Source organism: Sapajus apella, unplaced genomic scaffold (genome assembly GCF_009761245.1).
Source record: "Sapajus apella isolate SASKATOON/1434 unplaced genomic scaffold, GSC_monkey_1.0 scaffold4, whole genome shotgun sequence".
NCBI lineage: Eukaryota > Metazoa > Chordata > Mammalia > Primates > Cebidae > Sapajus > Sapajus apella.
The window spans coordinates 49184649-49208130 of record NW_022436944.1 but is presented as its reverse complement, the minus strand read 5'-3'; the positions used below and the strand labels follow the sequence as shown (position 1 = coordinate 49208130).

Genomic DNA, 23482 nt, shown 5'->3' with positions numbered 1-23482 from the left:
TCTTAAGGTCAGTCTCAACAGAATGAATTTGGAGACAGCATAACTGTGAGCCACAACTGTTTAGCTCACATCAAGAGCAGATCTCCATGCTGAATGAATGTCTCCTTCAGAACTGCACCGAAGATATCTACTTTTAATTTGCCTGTAGGCAAACATCACAATAACTGACAGTGTAACTTTAAGATTTGTTAAACACAGTCTGAGTGCTTATTTGCATCTCTCTGGAAGACAGTTCAGAAACTATTTTAGTTCTTTAAAATGTAACAATTAGGATATGCAGCAGGTAAAAAAGTCAAGTCTGGGTTCTTCTGGGATTTTTGTGAGGACATTCAAATACTGTTTTAATCTATCCAATCCAATACACCTCTTATGAGAAAGCAAATACATCCAAAAGTTGCATAGCCTCTCCACCTTTCACGAATAGTGGCAAATCATACAACCATAAACAACCAAATACATTTTTTAAATTAATCCCTAGGTCACTAAGTACACCTTAGTGAATTTTCCCCCATGTTGTAGGTGAGAAATGAAGCAGATAGTTTAACAATAGCCATAAAATTTACAAATTGAGGGAATAAGATACAGTTAAACAAGTTTGTAAGTATATGTGTGTGTCCCATTCACCTGATTAGTACACATTATCTCCTTCGCACCTTCCAAAAATACAGTACAACCACATATGTGGCAAATGGCATTACGGTATGCCAAAAATCAATAATATCCACTATGAAAATAATGTACCCTGATTTGCCACAAAACCAGTACTATACGGACAAGAATATTTATGAATTCAGAAGTACTGGTGGAATAAAAATCTCAGAGGCACACAAAATAAAGAATTCTTAAAAGCATGACCTGACAAATAAATTTTCTGTGAATTTTTTTAAACATGGGCACAGGATTCTAGACAAAGTCTGGAAGTTAGCATTCAAAAGCATAAACGTGGTTAAACTATATGCAGTATCTGTTTTCTCAGAGAAAGTTTTGATTCTCTTGGATTCTCAGAACAAAGATGTCAAATAACTTATTCATGAACAACACCCGACCTTCTCATTAATATCTAACTCTCTTTTGAGAAGAACTTTTGAAAATTTATGAAAACTTGGGTTTAGATACTAGAAGTAAAACACATTCTAAAAACATAAACCCTACGCAAGACGTGACTAAGCACTATCATTTATCCACGGTTATTGCGGCTTTTAACTCTAGATAAATGTTTTCTTCCATTCGTAGTTTTATTACCATTTGTTATAATTCAGAAAGGATGAAAGAGCAGTCTGGCTTTATAATCTTTCCACAGTTAAATCCCTATGCAAGACTATATTCTCTGACAACTTTTACAGTCACATATTTGCTGTTATCTTTTTGGTATGTACTTTTTCACCAGAGGTATTGGGAGAAAAGAGAAAACCAATGTATTTAGTTTGCAGTTACTTTGCTATCTTCACAACTGACCTATTTGTAACCCAACGCTCAGGTTTCTGTTAATGAGGCAAATTGAAGATTTATCACTCAAGGCTGACCTGCTAACCCACCATCATTATAATCCCTAGGGCATGGTCGCAGGGGGTTTCACTGGAGAGCTCAGAGCTACCCAGGAAGTGATATTTTTCCTCAAAGTAGCTGGTGGGGAGAAAAAAAAAAAAAAAAGAGCTCACCACTCTGAAAACAGTGTTGCAATTAAGTGAAAATGCTGCAGAAATATAGCCTATAAACTCTCAGCTAAAACATGCTCTTCACTCATTTATATAAGTGGGACCTAACAGAGACCTATTTAGATATTACTATTTAGATAGTAAGCTGTACCTATAACACGTTTCTTAACCAGCAAAAAGAAAATAGTATCAAAATAAAAACAGAATCATAAGATTTTGGCAATCATTTAATGTGTTCCCACTTCATTTTATAAATGGGAAAAAGAAGAGTAAATCACAGTCCCCAAAACAAACAGCACAGCCAGAACCCTAAATCAGTGTTCTCAGTGTGGTTCATGGGTTGGTGCCACTCGGCAAACTGTGACCAGTCCGCAGTAAGTTCAGTTATAGAAATTGAGAGTAAGGACTCAAAACTTTTATGTGGTTTGACATTATCCAAGTGTCTTATTTCATTTTAGCTTGCAAGAAGTTGGAAATAAAAATTCAATCTTCATCTTCGATGTTTGAGAAGCACTGCTGGAAATCAGCCTACTTGGGCCCGGGAGACTGATGTCTCTACAACATATTCACATTCTTTACTCTCATCCAATCTATGATGATACTGCATAATCCACTTAAGAAGAATGTTGATATCATAACGTAAAGTCATTCAGATTTCTGGTACTAAGAGTTTCATATGGGAGAAGAAAGAATTCACTGGGCAGTTTCAGAACTACATGGCGCTGTCTGTCTTGGGGACAGATTTGTATAGTTTTAAAAATATGTTGGCTTGTTTATTATTTTCACAGATTAGAAGCAGTAGTAAGGAATTTCTTTTTTATTAACAGAAATTTTTAATCTTATGTCTGCAATCACTTTTTAAAAATGACAGAAAAGAAGGAAAAATTATTGTTTTCTCCAAATTTAATTGTGATTTATTTTTCCATCTACTTCACTATCATCTTAACAGAGTTTCCAATAGTTCAACAGCCCTGAAATGTCCTTTCAGAAATCCCATTGCTTCTTCCAGTCTGATCTTCCTTGTGATTGGGCCTAAAGTTGGAGGTGCCGTTCTTACATGTTCTAGATTGGCTTTTCCCCAGCACATCTCCCCAGGTGGGTAGGAAGATGGCAATGTTAGCTATGCAAGTGGCTCTAACTCTTCCCAAAGCCAAATCCAGTTTGGATACTCCACAGTATTCCACATCTCAACTTAAACTGGCGTAAGGCGCTTCTCATGTTTGATCTAAGCAAACACCTTAAATGAAACCAAGAAACACATCCATCTATATTATACATAGTTTTTTCCTTTTGGCTTCTCCACCTGAAACTTAGCTTAGGTGTGGCCAAGCATTTTCCTGCCAGAATATGAAAATATATTTAATATATACTCAAGTCTTGAAGAACTACAGAAAAGTAGAAGATGAATACTTTTTTATACTTGCGTTTTTGTTGTGTTTTAATTTCTATCTTTGTTACTCTTTTATTTGGCTTGAGAACAGTTCTTATCTGATTCATTTATAACCAGCAGATCAGCCCCGCTTCCCTTGCACTGTTTTACCTTAAGTCATTCTAAGATCTTCTTATACTTTTTTTTTCCCAATTGCTGCAGGGCCTTATACAAGGTTAAGGGCTCAGTAAATAAAGTATAAACAGAAGATAACTACTGTATACGATCACTGTGCTTTTTGTCTCCCACTGCTTAGAACTGCTGAGTTACTTGCGTCAATAAACTCCAGTTTATCATCCTAGCCCTCAACTTAAATTCTTCTTTATCAATCCAGCTTGAATGTTATATTATGTAAAGTTTTGTGCCACAGAATGCAAACATTGTACAGAATATCATTCCTCCCTTTGAAAACCGTAAATTTCAATACCAGTTCTATATATCAATAAAATGCTATATTTTGGAGTCAAGACAGAAGAGGTCTTCAAAATCATCAGATCTTTGACCAGTTATACTTCTAATCAAGAATACGTTTTAAACAAATGGGGAATATTTCTAAGATATCTCTGCAACATTGATAGAGCTAACTCGTTGCCATCATTATTAGAAAAGAAAGTCAAGGTACATTTCATAACTACTAGATAATTTTACTCACATCTTTGGTTTCTGATGATGTAAAAACCTACACTACTGCTTAATATGTTCATTCAAGAAATGTTTATTGCACACAAAATCTGCAGGGAATATACAACTAAATACGACACAATCCCTTAAAATATTTGGACTGATTTCTAACGTGGGAGATTGAGCTGTTCGTGCATTTGGCTTAAAGTCATGGTTTCGCTGGAATCTTCAGTATTATCTTGAATTATTGGTAAAAGATACTCTAGATACACCTTTTATTCTTTAGAATAATGTTTCTGACACAGGAGCCTCTTATGATCTGAAAGCCACAGCATTTACTACTTTTTCAGGCATATATTCACAAGCCTAGTTTTCGATATATTACCAAGGCTTTTTTCATCACTGTCGATGTAAAAAGTCAACACTGTAGTGTAAAATAAAGAACACTGAAAGTGGCAATCACCCCCATGTCTCAACAACTAACACACCCCAGCTTGGTATCTGTGCTGTTATCTAAATTACAGTACAGGAGCTTCACTAACGTTCTAGACGTGTAAAATGCTTTACTCTGGGGCAACTTCTTCAAAGCTGTCTTTCTTTAATTTGAGGCAATTCCCCCTTTTCAAGTTTGAAAAAAATCATCATAGCCATGACTACAAGATAGTAAAGAATTGTAGCAGCTGTCTGAACACTGAAAATGATAAAATCTTAGCACTAAAGTTTTTCTGTAAAGGGAACTTCTCTGTGTCACAAAGTTTAAATACAATTAAATTAAGTTTGGTTTTTACTTATAAGCAGAATTCGAAAGAAAGTCAGATTCCAATCTCTCATCTTCATTCAGAAGTTGCCACCTATGTCATTCTATATGTCTATGCTCCATTATGACACCAAAGTGACTAGCAATGTTTAAGTGAAGAACCAACCTAGTCTAGCTATAATTTTTCTTCTTAAAACATGCCCTAGGCTTAAATAAGCAGTAGTTGGCAGAAGCAACATCCCTTCCTGTAGCTCTGCACCAACGAGGGCATTAAATATCTTAAGATGAAAATATATATTGTCCTGAAACTCTTCATCCTTTTGAGAAATGTTAGACTGAAAATGCAGAGAATACAAACTCAGGAGACCTAGATAGATTTCAAGTTTCTTTTGTAGAGGTAAACATAACAGTTTATGACTTTACTGTATTAATGATTTGATGATATTTTACTGAAACATATTTCATACCAACATACAATATATACAATTTTAAAAAATATTAATGTGAGCTATTTTGACAATAAATGATAGATTTCTGGAAACTCTTTCTTTTTAATAGGTATGACTATTGAGAGAAAATGAGACCACTCCCAGTGAACTGGATTAAAGCCTGAAACAATATTGAATTGTGCTTCATCTTATCCCATATGGCACCAGCATTTAAAATCAAGAGCTGATACTATAGCTTGGTCTTCTTCTCACACATCATTTGCACTGCTTCACTAATTGACTTTATAGCCATATTGATCATCTCAAGATCTTACCCCCAAACCTTCTTTAATTTCCAACTTTACAATGAATTACCTGGATCTTTTACCTCAGTGTTCTCTTATTCTCCAAACTGAACTTCCCAGTCCACAGCTCTCCTGTTGACAATCTATCCTACACACTCAGGCAAAGGAGTGGATTTTTTCTCCCTTGGAACTGTCATGGAGTTCCTGGTATTTCTCATCATCGTCCCTATCGTTTCACCTGTTAAACTTGAACACCTCTATCAAGATCCATTTGGCCAATCAAGTATGATGCTTTCAACCTGTTGATCCCCACGGACAATTTGTTCTTCCATTTTCACCTATTCATTATGCCACCTGGTTCAAGAATAAGTAGGTCCTCTTCTCAACTGATGGCAGCTTTTGTTCTGCTTGTCTTTGTTTTATATTGTGGTAGAATATACATAACATTTGCCATGTCGGCCACTGATACATGAATACGTCAGTGGCATTAAGTCCATCCACGTGATTGCACAATCATCACCACCATCCACCTCCAGAACTTTTAATCCTTCTGAGCTGCAACTCTTTACTCACTAAATTATACCCATTTCTCCCTCCTTCCAGGGTCTGGTAACTGCTCTTCTACTTTCTGTCTTTATATATTTGACTGCTCTAGTTATCTCATATAAGTGTAATTGTATGGACTTGTCCTATTGTGCCGGCCTATTTCACTTAGCATGACGTCCTCAAGGTTCATCGTATTGTAGCATGTGTCAGAATGTCTGTGGCGTCAGAGCAGAGCTTTTGAACTCAGTAGACAACCCATAAATCTGCCTTGAATTGAAATCCTCATCTCAGAATGAAATAAAGATATGTAATTGTATCAATAGGTTTATCCAGCTTTTCTCCCCAGAAGGGCTGGCGAGTAGACATTTAAAAAATTCATTACCGCTCTAGCTGAATATTCTGCTTGGTGCGCCAATCTTTCTGCTTCTGCATCCACAACGCTTTTACCATACTTTTGCTCCCTATCTTTGAAACCTGAATTCAGTAACCTGGTACATGTATGGAATTTGATCCCTACAGTTTCTTTCCCTTGATTATTCTAAAATAAAGCAAAACAAACCAACCAACCCACAGTTTTCCATAATTCTCTTGGGATCTGTGGCAAATACAATTAATTTGCTGATTTAGCCATAGTCATTTATTCTACTTCTTTACCTGCCTATGAGTGCTTCAGCTAGGAGTGTCCTTACGACAATTCTAGCCAACAAGGCATAACTGAACACTGGCTGAGCAGATATTCTCGGGTAAAACAAAACAAAACTTACTTTTCTAATCAAGGTAATAGACTCAGCTGGCATACATATTTGGCTTTGGTTCCGTTCCCTTTGGTTTTATCGAAGCCTTTAACATGGGCAAAATTCAGGACACTGATGTAATCAGGCCATGATTCGGGAAGTTCTGCAGCTATTTTGACACCATGAGGCTATAGCAAAAGGGCCCTGGATGTCTGCAACTTCTCAGCAGCCATCTATCCCTAGAGTATTTGTCTCAGCCTTCTTTTATAAAAGACAAATAAACCTCAATGATTTTCAAGCTTTTAATATTAGATTTGCTCTTGCTTATAGCCAAGAGTCGGTATTCCTTAATCACAATGCTCAATTACACTGTATCTAAGCCAACAAATGGAAGAAGTAGATTTTTGTTAAAATCACCTTGAAATTCAGGTACTTTGTCACCAAACTATTACTGATACAAGCCTGTGGTTTGAAAGCATATGTAGATGTGTGGATTTATGCACATTTGTGTTTATATGTACGTATGTGGGGCCATAGCTCTTTGAGACTTGAACTTTGTTTATTTGCTTGACGTCATTATGCCCTGAAATTTTAGAAAGCAAGTTAAAATTTTTAGAGGCAAGAAAGGGAAATGAGGCAGGGCTAAAGGAGAGAAGAGCTTGATAGGAAAAAGTGATTTTTCAAAGCTTCAGCCAGAAACACTGCTTAGCACTGGCAGCCTGGGAATATCAAAATTGGAAATGCTGAGAAGAGCTACAAAGTGATTCACACACACAACAAGCATTTCCCAGATGCACGGCAGAAAACCATAAAAAAAAAAAAAAAAAAGCACACATAAAAAACCTCCTCTTAAAGCTGAGTTCCCAGAGCCTACATTACATTCTCCCCTTTGAAAGTGCCCTCTTTTGTGTAGATGCAGTATAAAAATAGGCTGGCTGAGTTTCGTACTTTTAGTTTTATTCATGACATGTAAACATTTTTTGTATCACTTGACACTTGGATCATATGACGCTCTTGGAAGACAGGGATCTTGTAAGCACTAAGAACACTATTTCACTGCATAGCCATCTGTACAGCATTTCTAGACAGCCTAGTCACAAACAGTTACAGTGGTCAATGACGATGTGTTCCGGCTGGAACTCTGCCAACAGGGAAGATCTGAGAAAGATCTTTGCATCTCTAATTCAGAAGAGTTTTCAAATCACACACACAAAAACCTGACTTTTGCCAAACCAAGATCTGGTTATTACCAGTTGAAAGAGTATTTTATTTACTCCAATAGCTGGCACATGATTCTAGGAGGTGTAATTGATGAGCCATTGGTCCTTGAGACCTTCCTGATGACCAAAGAGATAAAGGGAGAGGAATTTGCCTCACTTGTACGTAGGCTCCTTCACAAAAATTGTATCCATCCGGCTCCCTAGTCAAAAAGGATCTGTAAAGACTGTTTTGGTGTTGAAGAGGTAAACTCTCCAAAAAGTGAAATTAAAGAAATAACACTGCTGTCCAAAATGACAATATAAATAGCATGTTAGACAGTATTTCACACCCCACAAGAGTCGTCTGAATTGGTATGATCATTGCCTCTATTTGATGGAGGAGGAGTCTGTGACTCAGAGAGGTTGACTTATGATGATCATATAGCCACTAAGTTGTAAAGAAGAAGTCTGGCTTCTAGATTCTGCAAATTCACTAACATCACTGAGAATATCTATGTGTATGATTTCCCAAAGGCCATAAGGAGATCTAAAAGTAATCTCTTTCACATCCTTCCTTATCACAGTTTGAATACTTGCTCATCATTGAAGCATCTCTTTTATTTATTCTGTCACCAATTGGACAGCAAGACCCTACGGTTATGAAATCACCTGCCTGCAGCACACTTGTGGCTAAAACAGAGAACTGTAGCCAGGCACAGTGACATGCATCTATAGTTCCGGCTACTCAGGAGGCTGAGGCAGGAGGATTGCTTGAGCCCAGGAGTGTAAATCCAGCCTGAACCACATAGCAAGATCTTAACTCAAAATAAAATGGAGAGAAGTTTAGAACTTTGAGCTCCAAGGGGGTGGGGTGAAGAGCAAGTTGAAGAACAAGAGGAGAATAGGAAAGGATGGGAGAAGAAGGACATGTGAGGGGGAAAAATTTGGGGACACGGCTGTCTTAAGGGTTCTGTTCCTCTCTTTAGGATTAAAGCTAGTCTCACTTCCTCACTCCAAACTAGCTAAGGATAGGTATTATATTGAACATGCTGACCACAATGGTAGAAGTTGTGAGAACCATTCAACACAGTCAGCATTTAAAACCAAGGCCAATTTTGGGGATAGGACCATCATAAATTAAGGGTAAATTGATGTGAAATGTATGTATAGAATCTTGGAATTTTAAGGAAGAATATAATCAGTTTTTGAAACTGAATAAATTCAATCATAGACTACAGGAGACATTTTCCTAAATCATGCTATACTATGAGCACTTAAGTAGATGTCTAAGATCATATATCCAGAAGCTTAATGAATAGGTACTTTTCATACAGCACACAATCTCCTAATCTACCATGTCAACCTGGCAATTGTGTATATAAACATGCATTTAAAGAGCCTCAGCTGGTTAACTCTAGCTGTAGTTCTCCATTTGTGAAATGATTTAAAGCACATATAGAATCCATGCTCCTAACACATATGGGGCACAGACATTTGAAAATGAATGATGCATAATTTCATTATTAAATACTCAGCAGGCTACAAAGACAACTGCATTTCATTAATAATAAATAATAAAAAATGAAAACACAGTAAAATATTACCATATCAAACACCTCTGTATTGCTATTTTTATGCAGGAAACATCTTACCATCCCAAGAGACAAAGTCCCTGCCTGATTGTAAGTTAGGTATTTACTAAAGAAAATAAACTCTTTCAGATGAGTCAAACAGAAGCCTCAACCACTGTGCCTCATTATATTTAAAACTATTTTATTGGAAAATAATTTTAAACAGAAAGGTTGCATAAATGTACAAAGAAAATGCAAGAAAGTATCTTTTCCCTAGATTCACCTACTGCATTTTGCCCAAATTACTTTATAATGCTTTGCTCTGTCTAGATCTATCTGTCCATCTAACTATCTAAAACATTATTTCCTGAACTGTCCAAGAGTAAATTGGTAAATCATGGTTCTTTATCCTTAACAACTTTGATATAAGTTCTCCGGGAATAAGGATACTCACTTATATGACTGTAGTAGTTATCAATTTGTCAATCTAACACTGATACAATAATCCAGAATTAGTACTCCAATTTTGCCATTTAGCCCCATAATGACAGTTGCATTTTTCCTCTTACCATACAGCATCAAATTACAGGATGTTTAATTGTTATGTCTCTCTAGTCTCTTTAATCGGGAACATGTCTCATTTTTCTTTGTCCTTTATGATATTGACATTTTTTAAGAATATAGGCTTGTTTTATTTAGGAATCCTCTCTAGTTTGAATTTATCTAATGTTTCCTTGTGATTAAATTCAGATTATGCATGATTCCTTGCTGGAACATACACAGTTATTTTGCGTCCTTCTCAGAGAATCACATTCATAGGCACATAATATCCAGCTGACCCTCAGTCATGCTGCTCATCAACTGGTCAAAACGTTATCTAATGTCTCCATTGTATAGCTACAATTTTTCAGCTTGCAACTAAAACGCAATCTATGGAGAGATGCCTCAACACTACACAAATATCTTGCACTTCACCAAACTTCCTTCCCTACATTTAACATCCATTGCTATTTCTTTATTTTGATTTGCAATAATTCCAGCCTCCATCCATATTTACCCCATTATGTGTCTCATTATTTATGTGGGAAGCAAAGTTGGTGCAGAAAACACACTCAACAGCAACAGAGAAGCTGTTACTACTTAGTAGCGATTTGATCACAGACAAGTCACTGACCTTCTCTGAATCTGAATTTTACCATTAATACCTGGAACATGTTTTTGTTTTTAATTTGACCATTAAAAGAATGCCAACAATATTTTTGATAAAGTTAAAACAATGATTTACTTGAAAACAATGGTTACCAGCTTACTGCTTTTGAAAGCAGAACATTTTATAAAAATGTAAGGTGTTATTAAACGTAAGCATCTGCTTAAAAGTTTGTAGCTCTTATGACATTGATGAAAAACGTCACGGCATTCTCCAGCGTTAAGAGGATTTTGGCATAACTCATTTTTATCTAATGAGAATGCTGTGAGTTAGGTAGAACAGGAATGACCCCCATTTTACAGATGGGGATTTGACTGTAAGTATTTCTTATGACTGTTGACCCAGTGTTTATCCCATACCCTATATGTCGTTTTACAAATACATACACAAAACAGACTCACCCACAAATTTCAGATGCACATCCATGTGAGTATTGTCAACTGACAAGCTAATATCTAATTCCAGAAGTCTGGTGTAGGTTAATACCAACGGTGGCTAGAAAAAGCTTGTGGTAGAAAATGACTAGCAATGGGGAGGAGTGGGATACTTTGATAAGTGGCTCCTGTTGCTTAGCAAGCCGTAATGAGGATTTGAACAGATCATGTGTTCTTTACAGATCAGCTCCCAACCCTACATACATAAAGCTAAACAGAGTCATACTGGGAGATTGAGAGGTTGCATTGCTGAAAGGGGCCAGAGAGGCAGTTTGTAAATCGAAGCAGGGTAGCCAGAGCAAACTTGATTGAACTTTTGAACAACGTCTGGAAGGAGGTGTGGCTATCCGAGGAAAGGGCATTCCCAACAGAGGACATACACAGTGCAAAAGAGGTGAGGCAAGGCCAAATCTGGCTTTGCTTCAACCAGCAAAGAGGCCACTGTGGCTGAAGCAGTCTGAACCAGAAAAGTAACAGGAGAGGCAGTCAAAGATGGGGAGCCTGGAAAGATCACAGAGGGCCTTGAGGGCCACCATGAGGACTTAGGGGAATTTTTAAATGGGTTGGGGGCACAGGAGTCACACAAGCTGACTTACATTTTAATGGAATCAGTAAAGTGGAGTTTTTGTTCTATGTGATAAGCCTCGTTTTGCTAAATATGATACTATTAAGTGGCATGGGGGTAGCTCATCATCCACTCATCCTTATTTTCTCCTTCTGATGTTTTTCCCTTGAATCATACAATTAACCTAATTAATTGGAGGCGTGTGTGTGTGTGTGTGTGTGTGTGTGTACAATTTGGAATATAAACCTCTTAAACTATCTCCAGAATTCTTTAATTCTTCAACATTGTATTGTATTTATAATAATTTCAAAAGGCTCATTCCTTTTCTTTAATATATTATGCTGTATTTATTTGCATATTGGTATCATATACTGGACCATGAGTCCCACGCAGTTTTTAATTCCCAGAATCTAAAATAGTTTCTAGGTCGCAGAATGGACCTTATAATGTTGAATGAGTGACTATACATATACAGAGATGGGCTATATCTGTCATACGTCCACACAGTATATTATATTACAAGTCATAGAAAAGGTTATGTTCTGCTAATAGTTTAATAAAAACATCCTGATGCTACAAAATAAAGCAAACCAGACTGTCTTGAGGATTGTCACTGAAATACATGAAATTTTACATCTCCTTTCTGGTTTTGTAAGAAAGAAGAAAAACTCAAATGAAACATTTTACAAGGTTTACTTTTTCTGAGGCGACATTAGAATACAAAGTAACAGCAAGTTTAACACTTTGTACATATTCACATAGAAAGGCATTTTGGAAGTTTAAATTTCAACTCAGGATAAAAAAAAACAACATGGGTCATGTCCTTGGGATGCCGAGACATTGTTCCATCCCCACTGACTTTAAAAGATGTAGCTTCACCTTGGGGTGTAATTTTCACACATAAATCAGCAAAAGTTTACTCATTGTTAAAGCAATCTGTGGAAATAGTGGCTGTTTAACAAAAAGGAGGAAAAAAATTCAGCAGGGTGACTCTGACCCTGACCTTTAAAACAAAAATTATAACAGGGAGAAGATAAGTCTTTTTTTTTTTCTGTAGACACCATGCCATCGTATAATGTGACAGAGGGCAACTGCACTCAAGTGACTGGCATGACCTCTTTTCACCTGGCTCAATATAGCAGCAGATTCTGTCACCCTTACCATCATAGATGTATCATCGTGACTGATCATATTAAGGCAACTTATATATATATATCTGTTTGTGTGTGGGTGTAACATTCTGTCCACCATAGAATGATGGTTTGCAGTTTAAAATATTTTGTTATCTATGACTTAAAAAAAAACTCCAAAGAAAAATATTAACTACTAAGCAAAGGTTTAAAGGCTTTAAGGACACAGTATCAAATTATAATAAGTAGTAAATGGCAGGGTTAAATTATATGTCATTAATGTATTCATTGACTTGGCAACCATTTTACAAATATTTACTGAATGACTCCTATATTCCAGGCACTAACATAAGAGCTTGAAAATAGTGATGAAAAAAAGAAAGCCTCCTCTCACAAGTGATATTTCCCAGGTGGATGAGATAGAATAAACAAGTAACCAAAAAGTAAGGTAATTTCAGGTAGTATCATACACATATTCATTTGGTTTGTATATGTTTTAGATCTATTTGGCTAGAGAGCTAACCTTTCATTTTTCTCCATGTTTTCTTGAGACAAGGACTAGCTCTGTCACCCTGGCTGGAGTGCAGTGGCATAATCTTGGCTCACTGCAGCCTCTGCCTCCCAGTTTCAAGTGATTCTCGTGCCTTAGTCTTCCAAGTAGTTGGGACTACAGGCGTGCACCACCACGCCCAGCTAAGTTTTGTATTTTTAGTAGAGATGGGGTTTCATCATGTTGCCCAGGCTAGACTCAAACTCCTAACCTCAAGTGATCTGCCTGTCTCAGCCTCCCAAACTGCTGGGATTACAGGCGTGAGCCACCATGCTCAGCCTCTTAAGTTTTCTTGTTTTAACTTTATCATGGCTATAATTCCTCTATTATGTTAAAAATCAATCTCATAGTTATACTTCTCACTTAGTTGTCAATGAGTTGCACGTCATTGATTTCCCCTTCTGTAGATATTCAGTTTTACAAAAATAATTATGCATATTCTATAAAAATGTGATTATTTTTTATAAAACTAAATATCTTGTTCAATTTTGGTCATCCATACTTTACAGATAAGAAAGCAGAGACTGCAAAGTTGATAAGAACATCTTTTCCCAAGGATGATCCACATCTCTCCCTCCTCCAACTCTTCCCATATGACTTACACAAATATAATGTTGTTTGTTACCTGCTGTCAGATTTAAATAGCATTCAAGGAAAAGTTATATGCTTTTAGTTAAGAGTGTATTTAATAACAATAATAGCTTTTTTAATTGTGTCAGTCTTCATAAACTCTCACCAATCAAAATCTGAATCTCTTTTCTACCATTTTTCTAATTGAACTCTTTTGAGTGAAGTCACAGCTTCTCTCACAAAATTGATAGCTTGTTTATAGTTTCTTTGATTTTTCCCCCTGTATTCTTAACAGTTGTTCTACCTGACTTGATCTATCTTTTTTTTTTCAGTTTGTCTTTCGTTTCTTCCTGTCTCAGAATTTCTTTAAATCTTTCGAAAGAGAGCTGCCTTTGTCATGCTTGTATTGGACAATATTCTATTTTGACAAACCTGACAAAACAAGTAATGGGGAAAGGATTCCCTGTTTAATAAATGGTGTTGGAAAAACTGGCTAGCCATATGCAGGAAACTGAATCCGGGTCCCTTCCTCACACCTTATACAAAAACTAACTCCAGATGGAATAAAGATTTAAACATAAGACCTAATACCATAAGAACCCTAGAAGAAAACCTAGGCAATACCATTCAGGACATAGGCATGGGCAAGGACTTCATGACTAAAATACCAAAAGTAATAACAACAAAAGCCAAAATAGACAAATGGGATCTAATTAAACTCAAGAGCTTCTGCACAGCAAAAGAAACAATCATTAGAGTGAACAGGCAACCAACACAGTGGGAAAAACTTTTTGCAATCTACCTGTCTGACAAAGGGCTAGTAACCAGAAACAAACAATTTTCTGAGCCAATATTTTATTTGTTCATTTCTGGTATTTGAAGCATTCTTTGATGACATCGTTGGCCTGAAATTCTTTACCATAGTCCTTAACACGACTGCAGCCAAACATTTTGTGGGAGTTCTCCCCTGTCAATTCCTTGTCTCTTGGTGTCATGTCATAATTAGGTGATTTGGTGTTCAGCACAAAGGTCCTCCACCAACTTGACATACAAAGCTCATTACAGTTGAAGGTAAGTACACAGAGATGGGTGTGGCTTTTGCCTAAGGCTACTTCACAAATTCCCCATGGTAGCCGTCATGGATGAGGGTGGTCTTTAACATTGCTTTCCAAGGGGTGGTGATGTCCACTAGGTTGCAAAAGCAATGCCTTCCTTGGACTTGGAAGTGAGTTATGGGTGAAGCCCAGTTTTAGACGCCTCCTCTCAATAAGGCAACTTGGCAGTGAAAGAGCCAAAGAAATTTTAACAAATGTTATGAGGCAGAGCGGTGTGATAGAAACTCAAATGGCTAATCAGGTGGTTTGGGAAACGCTTGTTTAAAGATCTTAGCAGATATTTTCACTGCAGTATTTCTCAGGACCTAAGATACGCTAATCAACCATGAGGATCTCCAAGTCTGTACATATTATATTTCATAAATTTAATGGCATGTCTTTTCATTTTTTGACAAATTAACTTTGATTTAGAGAGGCTTCTTATAGTTGAAGCGGAGTTTAATTGGCAGTATTTTTTTCTTTGCAGTACATTAAAGCATAGTCTATATTATACTCAAAAGCATCTTGGATTTAATGAAATGTATTAATAGGCAGGGCCTCCCCAACTTATTTGACTATGGAGCTTTTTTTAAATCATAAAATATCTCTTTAAATATGTAGCAATAGAACTTTTTTGGTAAACACTGTGTCAAAACCACATTTCCCAAATCTATATATTTCAGAACAACAACATTTTATCCCAAATTTGGAAATCCCCAAACTGTCAACAAAGGCAGAGGAGATGGGGAAAGGGGGATTCCTGCAATCTTCAATTTTCAAAACAGTTTTAAAAGTCTCCCATAGCCTTGTTACTCATTCAAAATGGAATTTGATCAAAGTGTGCAAACATAAATAAAACTTTATTTTTTTCATAGGAGTGGATTTCGTAGGAGGAGTCTTTTAAAGCCTCCTTAATCTCCATCAGCACATGTGCTGCCTATCAATCCTTACCAAAGTCATCATAAAGAAAGATTAAATAAAGTACAGTGACTTTCAGTAACAGTCTCTTACTCTTCCTTGCACCCACCAGGAGCCCCCCACTTCCCTATTTCTACCCTTATGAAGCAATTCTGGAGTTACCACTAATAAGTGCTCAACCGCCCCAAAGCTGAGTCCTCAAACAGCGGAGGCTTATGAGAGAAATAAAACGAAACTACAACTTCCATTTAATGATCAAGAATTAAGACAGCAACCACCCAAGCAGTCTGGGGATCATTGCAATTGTTTTATTTGGGGCCCACTTCCCTGGTCCCAGCCAGTGTTTATCACCACAGAGAACTTCAGAAGCAAGGAAGATACTTGTGCAAACCATATTTATTTCAACCTCCAACTCAATGTAAAATTCAACTCTGGGCAGATGGGAGATGCTGAATCAAGATAGCAAGTGGGAACTGCACTGCCAGGTAATCTGATCACAAAGTCAGAATGTATTTAAGGATGCCAAGTTCACATGTAAATGATGCCTGAGATGTTCAATGCGTCACAAACATCCCTCAACAGTTCAGTCTCTGTGATAAAACACTTGATCAGGTACTCTAATGCCAGTGAACAGGCAGCAAACATAAGGCCAGGTACAGTTCTGCAGCAGAAGAGTGGCCTTTTTTCCCCATTTTTTCCTCATTAAGTTTATAAACTTGTCTTATCAGAGGTTGAGGTCACTGTTACAGCAATCTCAAGGGTGGAATGCTTTAACAGAGAAAATAAAAAAGCCAAACTAATGGCAAAGAAGAAAAATGAGAACCCATGGCTAAGAGACATACCTGGACAATCAGAAGGGAAGAAAAGACAGTGAGAGTCAGATCTTTTATTTTTTGCTTGTCTACAGAGAGTGCCAAACTGATTCTGCTGTTACATCCTCACTATTTTTCCTAAGGTAGGATAATTCTCCAAAAGGATTCAATTAAACAAAACTTTTAAATTTTAAAAAATCAAGAGAGGATTCCTCTCATTCTCAGATCAATACTGAGGCAAACTGCCTGATGAAGTGTCCACATAAACAGAAGGGAGACCTCAGGTCTGCAAGTTCTTTCTGTAAGAAAATAGTAGTATCTTATTGCAACAGAAATAACTGGCCAGTGCACATATTGACAGCGGTGGGAAAAAGTGTTGTTTCCTCAATGCCAAATTTTCTAACTCTCTAATTACAGTGTTTCTTTGACTTGGCCTTCCTGGAAACCAAACTTGGGTTTTACATTGCAGTGATAAAAAAGATAAACAGTCAAATCTAAGCTCATACGCCTTTATTTGGTGAGTTATTCATGCAACAAATACTTACTGTGCATCTACTATATGTTGTGCACTCTTCTAGGTGCTAAAAGTCTGGCAATGAATAAAACACACAAAAGTGTATACTTTTCTGAAGCTGACATTTCTATTACAGAGAGTCAGACAACAAGCAAACCATTTATTTCTCTATCTTGAGTGAATTTAGAATATGGAGATAAAGTAGATAAAGGCACATGAAAAGCTAGGGGTAAAGGGAGTGGTGATAAATGTATTTTTTAAATACACACACACATACACGTATGCACAGGTGGGGTGTGTGTGTGTGTGTGTGTGTGTGTGTGTGTGTGTGTGTGTGTGTAGAGAGAGGGAGAGTTTGGTTGGGGAAGTTATTTCTGAGGGAGTGATATATCATCAGAGAACTGAATTAATAAACCAAACAGATAAATGAGGGTGGGAGTGGTAGAAAAAAGGTTTGGGTCCTCTTCGCCTAAGAAACAGGTAAGAGGCCAGCATTGTTAGAACACAGTAAATTAGAAGAGAAGAAGGTAACACAGAAAAGCAGCAAGGTTGTGTGGATATTTACAAAAGCTGCTTCTTTTACTCTGAACAAGATGCAAAACTTTTGAAAGGTTTGTAGCTGAAAAACATGGCATGAATTTACATATATTTAAAAATGTTTACTCTGGCTGCAGGGTGGAGAGCAGATCACAGGGAGGTAGGGATATATGCAGGTTTATTGGTTAAAAATATACCGCAATACTATAGGCAGGCAATTACGTAGGTTTGGGCAAGGACGATAGAGATGAAAATGTGAGACACAGTCAAGTAAAGCTGTTGATATTTGCTCATAAATTCTATGTGACAAGTGAGAAAAAAGGGGACAAAGTTTTAGCTAAGTCAGTGAGAAGGATGGAGCCACTTTTCCTTGGTGATTGTAAAGACTGAAAGTAATGCAGGTTTGGGAGAAATAATGACTTGTCTTGAACATGTTAACTTTGTAATTCCTACCTAACATTCAAAATGAAGATGCTAGTTTGTTTATTACACTTTAAGTTCTGGGGTACATGGGCACAACGTGCAGGTTTGTTACATAGGTATACACACGCCATGGTGGTTTGAAAATGCTAGTTTTGGCCTGGCATAGTGGCTCACACCTGTAATCCAAGCACTTTGGAGGCCAAGGTAGGCGGATCGCCTGAGTTTGGGAGTTCAAGACGAGCCTGACCAACATGGTGAAACCCCGTCTTTTTTAAAAAAATAAATAAATAAAATAAAAAAAGAAATGCTAGTTTTTAGTTTTTTGTAAGTCTGGAGTTTGGGTGAGAAGGCAACCATAGTGATACAAATTTGAGAATCATCTTGATACAGATGATAATTAAAGAAGCACATTTAGAAATGCTCCTTAAAGAAATGAGTGAAGATAAAGACATCCAGAGATCGAAGAACTAAGAGCCAGAATCCCCTAGCATTGAAATAAGGGAAATCAAGTCAGTGAGATTCAGAAGTTGTAACTGGTGAACAGTGAGGGACATGAGAGAAGGGTGTCTCACAATCCTAGTTTTACGAAAGAAGAGTTGAGGCCGGGTGCAGTGGCTCATGCCTGTAATCCCAGCACTTTGGGAGGCCGAGGCAGGCATATCACGAGGTCAGGAGATCGAGACCATCCTGGTCAACATGGCGAAACCCTGTCTCTACTAAAAAAATACAAAAATTAGCTGGGCATGGTGGCGCGTGCCTGTAGTCCCAGCTACTCGGAAGGCTGAGGCAGGAGAATTGCTTGAACCCAGGAGGCGGAGGTTGCAGTGAGCCAAGGTCGCAACTCCAGCCTGGTGCCTGATGACAAAGCAAGACTCTGTCTCAAAAAAAAAAAAAAAAAAAAAAAAAAGAAAGAAAGAAGAGTTGATCAAGGGCATCAAATGTTACCAAGAATTTAAAGTAAAATGAGAAATGAGAATGGTCCGTTGGCCCTGGCAACATAAAGATCTTTCATGACATTGACAAGAATCATTTTGCTGGATCAGTAGGAATGAAAACATGATTGAAGTGGCTTTAAGAGAGAACAGGAAGAAAGGAAGTGGACACAGTGAGTAGAGATTTCTCATATACTGACTCTCCTTTAAAATGGGTCAGAGATTAGACAGTCACTGAAAATGGAATGGAGCCGAGAGCTTTTTTCCTCTTAAGACGGGAAGCACTACAGTAGGTTTGTATGCTGGTAGAAATAGTTGAAAAAAAAAAAAACATAACTGATGGTTCAAGAGAGTAACCATTTCTTCTTTGTATAAGGAAGAGATATGTGCCCAGTGCACGAGCAGAAGAGATGACCTTTGCTAGGAAGGACACTCATGATTCATCCACAGTAACATGAAAGGAAGAAGAGTCTAAAGATATAGATGCTGGTAACATGGAAGGGTTGGGAGGTGTTATAGTGGGGTCATTTTGAAGTTCTCTTTCCATTCCGTCTCTGTTTTTACTGAAATAGTAAAGTTAGCAGCTAGAATAAATATTGAGGAGAAAGGAGAGAAGATGTACCAAATAGTCATCTAGGGGAGAGGGAGAATAAATTGACTAGAAAAATATAATGGATTGTGTACAGCACTGAGAACCCACTTAAGGTGAGTGAGTGATCATGCTGTTAAAATGAGACTGGTAACCAGGATAGACTGTTTTTCTCCAGCTCTGATAGGATATGTACATGCAGGTAAAACAAAAGTTAATTGGATATAGCAGGAACAGGATTCTTCCTGAGTTGTTCAAAGGAAGAGAGAGAGGGACAAGAGAGTTTATATAAGGAAGGGTATAAGAATATAGATGTTGGAGGTTTGGAATGATTTTTCACAAAATAATGGTTTTTCATAAAATCTAAGCAGAGTATCGAGAGACGTTGGGAGATGAGGAAAATGAGCAACAAAGAAAAAGTAATAGATGCAATGGCTCACAGTTCCTAACGCGATTAAAAATAAGAAAGTGTTGGTATCAGAATGTTCAAAGTACGGAGCTGCTAAAATCGGAACAAATGACCCAAAAGTAGGATGCCTGAGATAGGACTTATGAAGGCATTTTAGTAACTGGTAATGAGAGAGTCTACAATATGGCCATTGCATGTGTGGCTGAGGTAGAATATGAAATCACTGGAGGAGAAGAAGCCAGAGAATGGAGAGGTCAGGGTGCTAAAATTTCCAAGAATATAGCAAGGTCAGTATAGGATACAGTGAATGAAGTCAGGAGAGATAGTGAGTGACACAGTCCAAAGACTCACGAGACTCCTAGAGGGGGTTTGCACAGAAGACGAAATGAGAATGATCTGAAACTGAATGAAGAAGGCCTACTGGCACCAGCAGGTATGCTCCCCCAGTTTGAAGTGGCTCAGAGGAAGTAGTGTCTTCCGGGGTATCCAAGTTTGAGCGAAATAGTGAAACCAAGAAATTCAGGAAAATTTGAAGATAAAGGAAGTTTTGTATGTGACTGTGAGTTTCAGAGGGCCCAAGGGAAGGGATTGGTTGTGGGGTCAGAAAAGAGAGTGGACAAATCTGTGGGGATTAGAGCCTGAATGCTAACCAGACAGTCCTGGGAGTCCTGTGCTGATCAGATTGCTTGTGAAGGTCGGCTGGGCATTAAAACCAACTGTGGGCACTTTGGCATGTGCTCCAGAATAGCCTGCCAAAACAATCTGGTAAATTTTTCTCTTTAAGGGGTCTGCTTTCTGATCAGCATCTTTCAGAATAGCAAATACTATATACCATCAGGTAATGTTGGACTAACCGCTTACTGAGGAGTATCTATTGTTTAGTCTTTACCTTTTTACCTTCCTGTCACACACACGATAGGCAGGAAACTGGGTGTCAAAGATGAGGAGGTCTGTTCAGTAACACATTTTGTTTTTAACCTCAGGAGTTATAAGATCATACATCTCTGCTCCAAAAGCACTGACTTGGACAGCTGGAATTGTGGGGACAAGACACGTACGTTAATACTTTTTCATTTAACCAGGACAAGGTAATCTGAGCCAACTAAAAAGCATTTCTCTCTTCCCTGATCACAACACTGAGGAATGTCAGAGGCCCTCAGGGAACGAGGATGCTTTATGCAGAGTGGCCTGGGAAGGCAGGAAACCACTTACTGGCTTCACAGCTCTAAACCTCTGAAACACTCATGTCTCTTGTCAGGCCTTTTTATTTAGACTCCAGACATCCTTGAGTCACACTTGCTACATTAATATAGTTAAGGCATCAAATCATCACAATCAGTAGCAACACTTCTCTCCCTGTTTTATGACACAGGTAGTTCAATAAAAAGTTTTAGACAAGAAAAGAGGAGCTGTGGGCCTCTATTTCGTTTCACTCCTCTTTTCAAATTCAGTCAGATGTTATTTCCAAAGTCTGGAGTCTTTCTGGCTTATTATTATTTCTCTGGTGTATATGCTTTACTTTTTAAGCAAGGTTAGAATTCCATCTTCACATTCAGATTCTCTTCGATTATAATTTCTTTGTTTCCCCTCTCTGAGACACACTCTGATTCCCAGGCTGGAGTGTAGTGGTGCGATCATGACTCAAAGCAGCTTCAAACTCCCGGGTTCAAGAGATCCTCCCTATTAGTTGAGACTATAGGCACATCTCATGCCTGGCTAATTTTTGTATTTCTGTGTGTGTGTGTGTGTGTAGATATGCAAGGTCTTGAATTGCTGTGCTAAAGCAATCTACCCAGCTTGGCTTCCCAAAGTGCTGGGATTACAGGCGTAAGCCACTATGCCCAGAAGTCTTCCATTGTAATTTCATCATTACCAACCACCTCAGGTAACAGTTTATTTCAAAATTTGGTGAGTAAAGAAATACTTATTGTATCGTTAACATATGCTAATTGCTCACTATGGGCTAAGTACTTTACACTTTGTCTTTTCAATCTTTATAATAATTTTACGAGTTAAATAGTAGTATTGCCCATATTTTACAGCTAAAGACACTGCAAACTTATGGTTACTGAAAACTTAAGATCCAGAATCATACTGTTAATAAGTATAAGAGCAAAAATTTGAACCTGGATAGTCAGAGTCCAGATCACACATTTTCTTAGCGACTACAATACATTGCCAGATACTAAGTGAGGTGCCAGGAAATAAAGTGACTAAGATGAATGACCTAAAAATGTTCTTAAGTTAGTATGGAACTGGATATTTTCAGCTAACAATATATTCCTTTCCCTTGACTCCCAAGTGTACCTTCACGTACAACAGTTTGAGTATGAACCACAATCAACTTCACTAGCCATCTGCATTGATTATTTTACTCTTCTTGGTAAATCGGTTTACAAGTATCATGGAAGAAACATTAACATTACAGAAATAACTTTCTTCAGCCTTTTCCCCATCTTCAAGGAGTACGTAGTATCAGGAAATATTGATAGCCAAAATATTTACATTCAGTATCAGTGGCAAAATCAAAAAGGACAGCTCTGCATTGTAACTCTTCCTACACAGACAAGTGGTGAGAGAAAACCAAGCTAGTCTCATCAAAGGAATATTTCCACGCAAGTGTCAATTCTTGTGATCCAAAAACATAATTTTTAACTTATTGGTGGAATCACATTGGTAACCGCTATCTTGGCAAAGGTCGTCTTCCCTATACAAATAGTGTCCTAAAAATAAAAGACATTGTTATTTTAACAGAATATATCATCTATGAACTTTAAGCCCTAGAGGCTGTTTGTGGGGCCTAAAAGTCCAGAGCAAAGGTGAAAGGTATAGTTCCCCAAACAATTCTCTTTGACAGTTACACCTGATCCACTGAACAAGCGAAAAGATTTTCTCATTTTGCTTGTTTGGTTTCCTGATCAGAGGGGTCATTCATAATATATACATAAGATGAGCCTATACATATGTGTGGCTTTGTCATGAATTAACCCAGATGTTGTTAATTTGCTTAAATAGGGTTATTAAAGGAAATAGGAGAAAAATAACAGAATCTAGAATGCCATCTCTGGATTCTATATTAAAACTGTAAAAATAACTTTGTGTTAGTTTAAGGAGTGGTAGTATAGAAAGGGGATATAAATGAAAAATAAAATTCTGAATTGTTACATATTTAGAGTCAATGATAAAATTGGAAAGATGTTAGCAGATGATCTTATAATTTTGGTATTGCTTCTTCAAGTCAAAACAACGTGTTTCTTCCAGGACTTTGGCGAACACAGCAGTGAGCAAATAAAAGCTGTTTGAGTTTCAGTGCTTTGGTGCTCACAGAAAATTTCGAACACTTCAGAGCCTCCGTTTTCATGTAACCCTTCCTCTCCCCACACCTAATGGGCACATTTCTTAAGTAAGGCAATTTAAACACTAAAGCAACAGACAAAACCTTTCAACACTGAAGAGGCAAAAAGTAGTAAGCATTGAGGAAGAAATCAATACGTCACAAATCCATGCTTTTACATAGACATTATTATATATATGGGCACATTCATCGTGTACT

At 37.4% G+C, this 23482-nt stretch overlaps 1 protein-coding gene across 1 annotated transcript in view; it reads right to left on the bottom strand.

The window, feature by feature from the left end:
- Window positions 1-23482, bottom strand: part of RBMS3 (RNA binding motif single stranded interacting protein 3) — a 758821-nt gene that overhangs the window by 631169 nt on the left and 104170 nt on the right. The gene's annotated exons all lie outside the window — the stretch shown is intronic.